Source organism: Corticium candelabrum, chromosome 9, assembly GCF_963422355.1.
Source record: "Corticium candelabrum chromosome 9, ooCorCand1.1, whole genome shotgun sequence".
In the NCBI taxonomy this organism is placed as follows: Eukaryota; Metazoa; Porifera; class Homoscleromorpha; order Homosclerophorida; family Plakinidae; genus Corticium; species Corticium candelabrum.
The window spans coordinates 5,325,539-5,332,448 of NC_085093.1; the positions used below are offsets into that span (position 1 = coordinate 5,325,539).

The 6,910-nt window shown below is 43.0% G+C and overlaps 1 long non-coding RNA gene across 1 annotated transcript; it reads left to right on the plus strand.

The window, feature by feature from the left end:
* Nucleotides 1-1,837: 1,837 nt before the first annotated feature.
* Nucleotides 1,838-2,338, plus strand: LOC134184134 (uncharacterized). Its single transcript, XR_009970628.1, has 3 exons — nt 1,838-1,950; nt 2,002-2,189; nt 2,248-2,338. It is a non-coding gene; the product is annotated as an uncharacterized LOC134184134 (long non-coding RNA).
* Nucleotides 2,339-6,910: the final 4,572 nt, after the last annotated feature.

Sequence of the window (6,910 nt, forward strand, 5' to 3'; positions counted from 1 at the left end):
ACTGGACCCAACACACGCGATGCTGCCACCTCAGCTCTGAGGTAGCTGTCGACAACCGACGAGTTTGCAGTAGCCGATAGCATGTTTCATTTCGTTGATTTGCACTCGGCATAGCCGTAGGCGAAGACGATCCTGAAACCGTCTGTTAGGCCATCCAGTATGTAGTTAGCAAAGAACTGGTCCGCGTGAGACGCGAGCTCCCGACGCCATGCTACCACCTCTAGTGGTGAGACGGAGGACACCGAATCTAGCCGCCGTACACGACGAGAAGGACGACAGCTGTCGATGGCCAAGAGGTCAGGCAAGTAGCGGTACTGACTGCCACGCATGTTGCAATTCCGCGCTGACGAGTGTGGCATACCTGTGAGCGTAGAGTGATTGAAATACGACATTGCAACTACCGTAGTGTAAAGAGACCAGCTGGAGACAACTCGGACTGTACGCATAAATGATGTGATAAAAAATGTGGCACATTTCTATTTTCTACAGAACAGCAGGAATGATTGGACCAAAAAGCCTCCACATGACCGGACGCACATGCGATAGTACGCTACCCCCATAAACAAAGTCCGCTACCGTGCTGGGGGCGTGGCTGACCAAATGCTGCCGACCTGCTCTCCCCATTTTGGTTACATCCTGCTCAGGGCCAGACCTCTGTTGGCTTTTGGGAGAGGATGAGCTTGAAGATGGTTCCGGGCACTGTGGCAGCTTATGAGAGCGTTGATATCGCAGGCACACGTGACGGTACACGCAGTCCGGGAAGCCGCTGCACGAGGCAAAATTGTAGTTACGGCAGCGGGTTTGTAACCGGCAGAGTCTCTCGTAGACCAATTGTGCTGTGCGTACGCGCTGCCTCGACCGCTGGTTAGCTTGGCGACGGGAGCAGCTGCTTCGGGAAGCAGCTGCATCAGACATCATATCAAAATGATCACGTGTTATAAGGGGTTATTTTGCGGTTGAAGCGCTGCATGGAAAGATGGCTATAGCAAAGCGGGTTGTCACAGTGCTACAAGCCGATATCTGACGCTGAAATCTCTACCCTCGGGATTGTTGCTCTCCTGACGAAGGAGGACCTGAAGAGGGCAAAAATGGAGCAGAGTGACATCGTTGAGAGGCTTTTGACAGCTTGCAGCTCTTTGAAATTTGGTAAGATTGACGATATGTGACAGAAATGTGACATTAATGACGTAATTTATTCACTTGTTGAAGGTAAACTATCAATGGATGTGGAATAAGTAGATGGAAAAACTGATGGCGGTCAGCACGTGTTCACAGCGTCTTTTACTGCCAACTGTGATTACCAAGCGACGGAGTATGTCAAACTTACTTACCTAACTTTTTGAATGTGACAGTGAATGTCTTGTAAATGGAACTTTAATGACAGTTAACCAACAATTAAGAAGAGGGACCTAGTGGTGGTGTTGGACAAAAGTGACAAGGACATATGGAAAGGAGTTGTACATGAAAAGGAAGGCTTCTTTCCGTGTAGGATTTTAATGAAATCCTAAATTCTTCAACCAGCAGTCCACAGCCGCTTTCAGATGAGGCAACTGCAAAGGAACCAGTTATTGTCAATCAACCAACAACAACAACTGCATCAGGTGCTGCAGAGGTACTAACATTGCGAGAAGTTGCAGAGGGAAAGGACGATCTCGATCAAGCCACCAATTCATCACACGCTACAGAGGAACTGAATGTGCTTGAGCTTGTACAGGGAAAGGACAATCGAGATTAAGCAACAACTAACTCACATGCTACAGAGGTACCAAAGGAGCTTGCACAGGCAGACATCGATCAACGCCAAGTGAGAACTGAATCACGTGCTACAGAGGGATCAACGTTGCTTAAGCTTGCAGAGGCAAGGGATGATGTAGCCACAGGTGTTCGCTCTGCATCAAGCTACAAAACTGGAAATCTTCATGACCTTGGTGGTCTTTTTGCAGTAACAGGGTAGGATGAATTAGGAATTGTTTTATGTTTTCTAATTTACTGTCAATACAGGGAGCAGACCAGTGTGCAGCAGTGACTGGAGGAGGTTCAGCTGTCTGATTTCTACAAATTGCTTTGTGATGCAGGGATACAGGATCTGGAAGCGCTTTCACATGTGAATAGGGACGAACTAGAAAGAACAGGGATGAAGAAGGATAACATAAGCAGACTACTGACTGCAAGCAACATGTTGAAATCGGGTAATGTTACTGCTATGTATTAGTTGTAGACATTAGTCTATGTCATGAAATTTGTTAGCGTTCTACAAGTGCATCACGTCCAAGGGGTTCACTATATACAGCTGAACGTGGCTATGTCAAAAAGAGTAAAGACACTTGAAGATTTCATGCACATTTGGATTCTGTTCTGTTCTGACTGTCAATATTATCTATTGTCTAGTGATTCCGAACTGACAATTAATAGAGGTGACAAAGTTTTAGTAACTGACATGTCAGACAAGCATATGTGGAAAGGTACTGTCTATCAGAATGAAGGTTGGTTTCCATCTTGGGTGTTTGATAGCAACAGAAACCTTCAGTACGTGATTCTCAAAAATTGCCAGTCACTGCTAGTGGAGATGATGAGGTAGCCAGGTCTGACTTGACAATCTCTAAGCACGAACTCCAGCCTTCTCAAACAGCAGACCCATCATCTTCGCAATCAAGTTGTTATCAACATGAACCATCTGCTAATACACAACGATCATCTTTTATTGAAACTGCAACCGGAGAAGCTGAAAATGTTGTGTCTTCAGGTTCAATAGACAGTGCTGTTTGTCACTGGGAAAGTGGAGATTTGGTGGGTGGCTGAAGCGTATCGGCTTTTACGACTTTTATAGCACTCTTGGTAAACTTGGCGTAACAGATCTTTATTCAGCTGTGGCTGTCACTGACGGGAGGCTGAAAGTGTCATACAGGAACCGACCACTGCCAGGCTTAAGTGGGTCTGGGACGAGGCTAAATCTCGGCATGTATTGGATTAAATGCATTCTGGCTAAACTGATTCCATTTCATTCAATACGGTACAAGTGAACCAAATTTAATACATGAACATCACAACAGATTAATAAACAATGCATAACATTCCACATCTAAATTTTTAGTCTATCAAAATTGATATCAATTATATTGCAGCATAACAGGTTTGCATGACTGCACCAATATCCTGAAAAGCAAGTAATAATACAGTTATAGCAAACACACTCATTGTCAAACTCTGGGACATTCGGAGTCTTCTTTCCTCTTACACAGCAAACTTATGTGTTGCTTACAAACTACTGTTCCATATTTAATGCCTTGACAGTGTTCAGATCCGACAGTGTGCCATCACGCATCCCTCCGGTTGCTAGAATAATTTCATCTGCAAAAGTGCACATCCTATGCAGAAAACGAGGATCGCCAATCGATGGCAACTGTTGCCAAACGCCAGGCCGCCTGTCCGACCATGATACACTATTTCCTATCATTGCATTATTTTGAGGCATCATTCTTCCGCCACCAACCACGAGCTTTCCTGATGTCACAGCACAAGAACAGCCATACAGTGATGTCGCAGGCAGACTAAGCAAATGAAGGTCAGAAATGGACATGGCTTCTACAGAGTTAATGTACTGGCCGGCCCATCCTCCGACAACACAAAGCATGTTATCGATAATAACACTGCTACACAATTTTCTTGCCTACTTGAGCTGTGCACTAACAGAATGATGACCGCTTTGCATATCATACATCAACACATTGCCCAATGTGCCAGACTGATATTCACCTCCAACGATATATATTTTGTCACCATCCAAAACAGCGCTGAAGCATTCCAGGATTAACCCAAGTTCCAAAGAACAGAAATCACCCACACGTTATTATCAATATCATATGCACTAATTTTCAAGCTTCAGCCAGTACTACTATTGCGTTGGGGATAATAAGTGGCAAACAGGCAATCGTTGGCTGTAAAAATTGTTTGAATTCGAACTCATGGTTCAGGCACAGTTGCACCACTCATCCAACCTTTGTCGCTTGACAGAAGATCACGAAGGTGTAAGTTATGAAAGCCACTAACTACCATCTTGCCTTTGACTGTGCCGATACAAGTAAGAAAGCCATGCCTCTTTGGTAGTTGGGGCAACTGTGTCCACCTTTTTGGTAAAAGATGCAAAGTAATGGCAACAATGTCAACAGTTTTTATATGACACAACTACTAACTTCCTCCTCAGCAATTCGTTCAGGTTTTTGTAGTGCTGTTTCAACAAAACCCATTATCTAGATCATGATGAACATGTAAAAGGGTATCACCTATTCTGACTGCAGATTCTTCAACTGTTACAATGGGTTTCACTGGGAGAGGGTCCAAAAACCCAACCATACCATATGACACACCTATAGTTAAACAAGAGAAGACAGTTGAAATTCAACTGTCCTGTTATGATAATATGACAACAGACGAGGTATAATGGGATCACTTCTTTCGTGTAAAGAAAGAGAAAGTAAAGAGGGTAAAGTTTGACTGATGCAGTTGTTGGAATATCAACTTCACTTTGAGTCACAGATGACACAGATGATGTAAATGACAGAGTTGTACTGGTACGACAAAGACTCAATCCAAATACGGTATTTGATAATGCTGACTGGAAGCACCTGAATTGGCACCACATCGGAAAGCGTTGAAGTAGAACTTGGAGTAGATAATCCCAAATTTGATTCATCAACAGAGTCAAGCAACATTGAAGCTGATGATGGTACATTTGTATCAGAGACTGGTTGAATAGACATGCTACTAATCGCATTGCCAGCATCTACTTCAGTAGCTAAATTGTCTATGCCACCACGGCTGCTGTGATTGCACGAGATGAATGTTTGTCCTATGATCCCTTCAAACATTGTAATTATTTCTAGAAAATCAAACAATTGTAACTAAATAAACCCACAACTTGCCTAGTATACGTCTCGTAATTGTTTTTACTTCCAAAATCTAGCCTGCTGTCTGGCTGATCACTCCAGCAACGAGTAATTAATTGTCGAAAGCCTTTACTGTAGTTGTTGTCACTCAGTTTAGGTCTCTGGTTAGCCAGCACATTTGCACCAATCACTGCACTGCTCACTGTAGCTACTTAAAAATAGCATAGTGCCACTTTCATTCAAACTTACAAGTAGTACAAACTAAAGCAAGCACAAACAAGCTTCATTTCTTTTAGTTGCCACAGAATGATAGAATACCTGAATAGGACAGTGCATTCAATGACTATACTTCAAAGTAAAACATGGAGAACTCACGAATAAACATCAATCTTTGTTTCTTATTTCTTCTCTACTTTGTCTAGAAATACTTCCAGGGCAGTGAATGCAATGGTTCCCATCACAGTTGAGCTACTGCTCGATTGAACTGCTGATCGTCTTGAAATTCCTGTCATTGTTGACAATCCAAAGTCAATAATCTGTCAGCAAAGACATGTATGAAGTAGAAGCCATCTATAATGGAATTGCATAACCCGCATGCCAACTGAAAAGTGTGCTTTTCTGTTGAGTCGTTTGTATCAGTTTAAACTTTGCGATATTCTTTTAATACAACGATTTATTACTTTGATCTTAACTTCCAATGGCAACATATGAATAGATGAAGGGATGTATTTATGTATTTAATTATTAATCAATTTGTCTAATTTAATGCAACGTAAATAGAAATTGTCAAATGTAAAAAACCGTTATCTCAGTGTCAAGCCTCGACTCTAACTGCCTATGCATTTTGAACTCGTCCGAGATTTTGGCAGTCACAGGATCTTTGTATTCTGAAATTTCACATATAGTAATATGTGAAGCTGTTCAAGAGATATCATACTTACAGAAAGACACAAACAGACAAACATACAGACAGACAGACAGAAAGACAGGCAGACGCATAGATCTCTGAGAACATTGCAACATCAGCCCATTGTGCTTTGCAGACTGTAATCAGTACTGACTATTCATGATTGATTCCCATTGATGCATGCTCACCTTGCAGGAGTAATTGCAATCAACTAAAACATTGGCTGTTTTCTAGTCCCTGTGTATAATTGAAGTGTTAAGACTGTGCAAAAAAGTTCATTCCCTTTGCAATTTGCAAACTCATCTTCAGTCGACAGCTCCACTTTCTGATTTCAGGATGCTCACATACTTCTGACAGCAATGTGCTCTCCAAATTTCCATTTCCTACTTATTCCATTACAATCGCATAATGGCCATGATCAGTGCATATAACCAGTAATCGAACAAGGTGAGGACATTCAGTCTGTCGGTGAAGTATGGTAACTTCTGACAGAAAACTCTTCTGATAACTGTAGAAGTAGTAATACGCGGTAAACATACGGAGACTAGAGGGGAAGCTAGGATCACTCTTAAATAGATTTACTAGACGTTACATGGTATCAGGAGTGGGGTCATACGTCCACCACCGCCTCTTGATTGAGTCCCGTCAGCTGTGCCTCGTTTGGAAAGCCTGCAGAAAGCGATTTATAGTCTATTTGACAACGAGCGACAACGACAAAGCGTCAGAAAAAAGGAGTCCCTTCTACTTCATGCCTTGGGTATCGAGGCGATCGACATTAGCGAGACATTCTTTTCTACGAAGAATGACGGGGAAAAGAAGGATCCAACGTTCGACGAATTGGTGGCGAGATTCGACGCGCATTTCTTGCCACGTGTGAATGTGACTTTCGAACGCCATCAGTTCTTTACCCCCAATCAAGAGCCCGGCTAGTCGGTCGATCGCTATATTACGGCACTTCGAAGCTGGCCCAGACATGCGAGGTCGGTGAGATACGAGATTCGTTGGTGCGTGATCGTTTCATTTGTGGACTTTGGACGGTAGCGGTGACGGAGAAATTGCTTGGAATGCCGAACATTACATTGGAAACAGCTATCGATAAGTGCAAAGCTGCAGGCCTCGT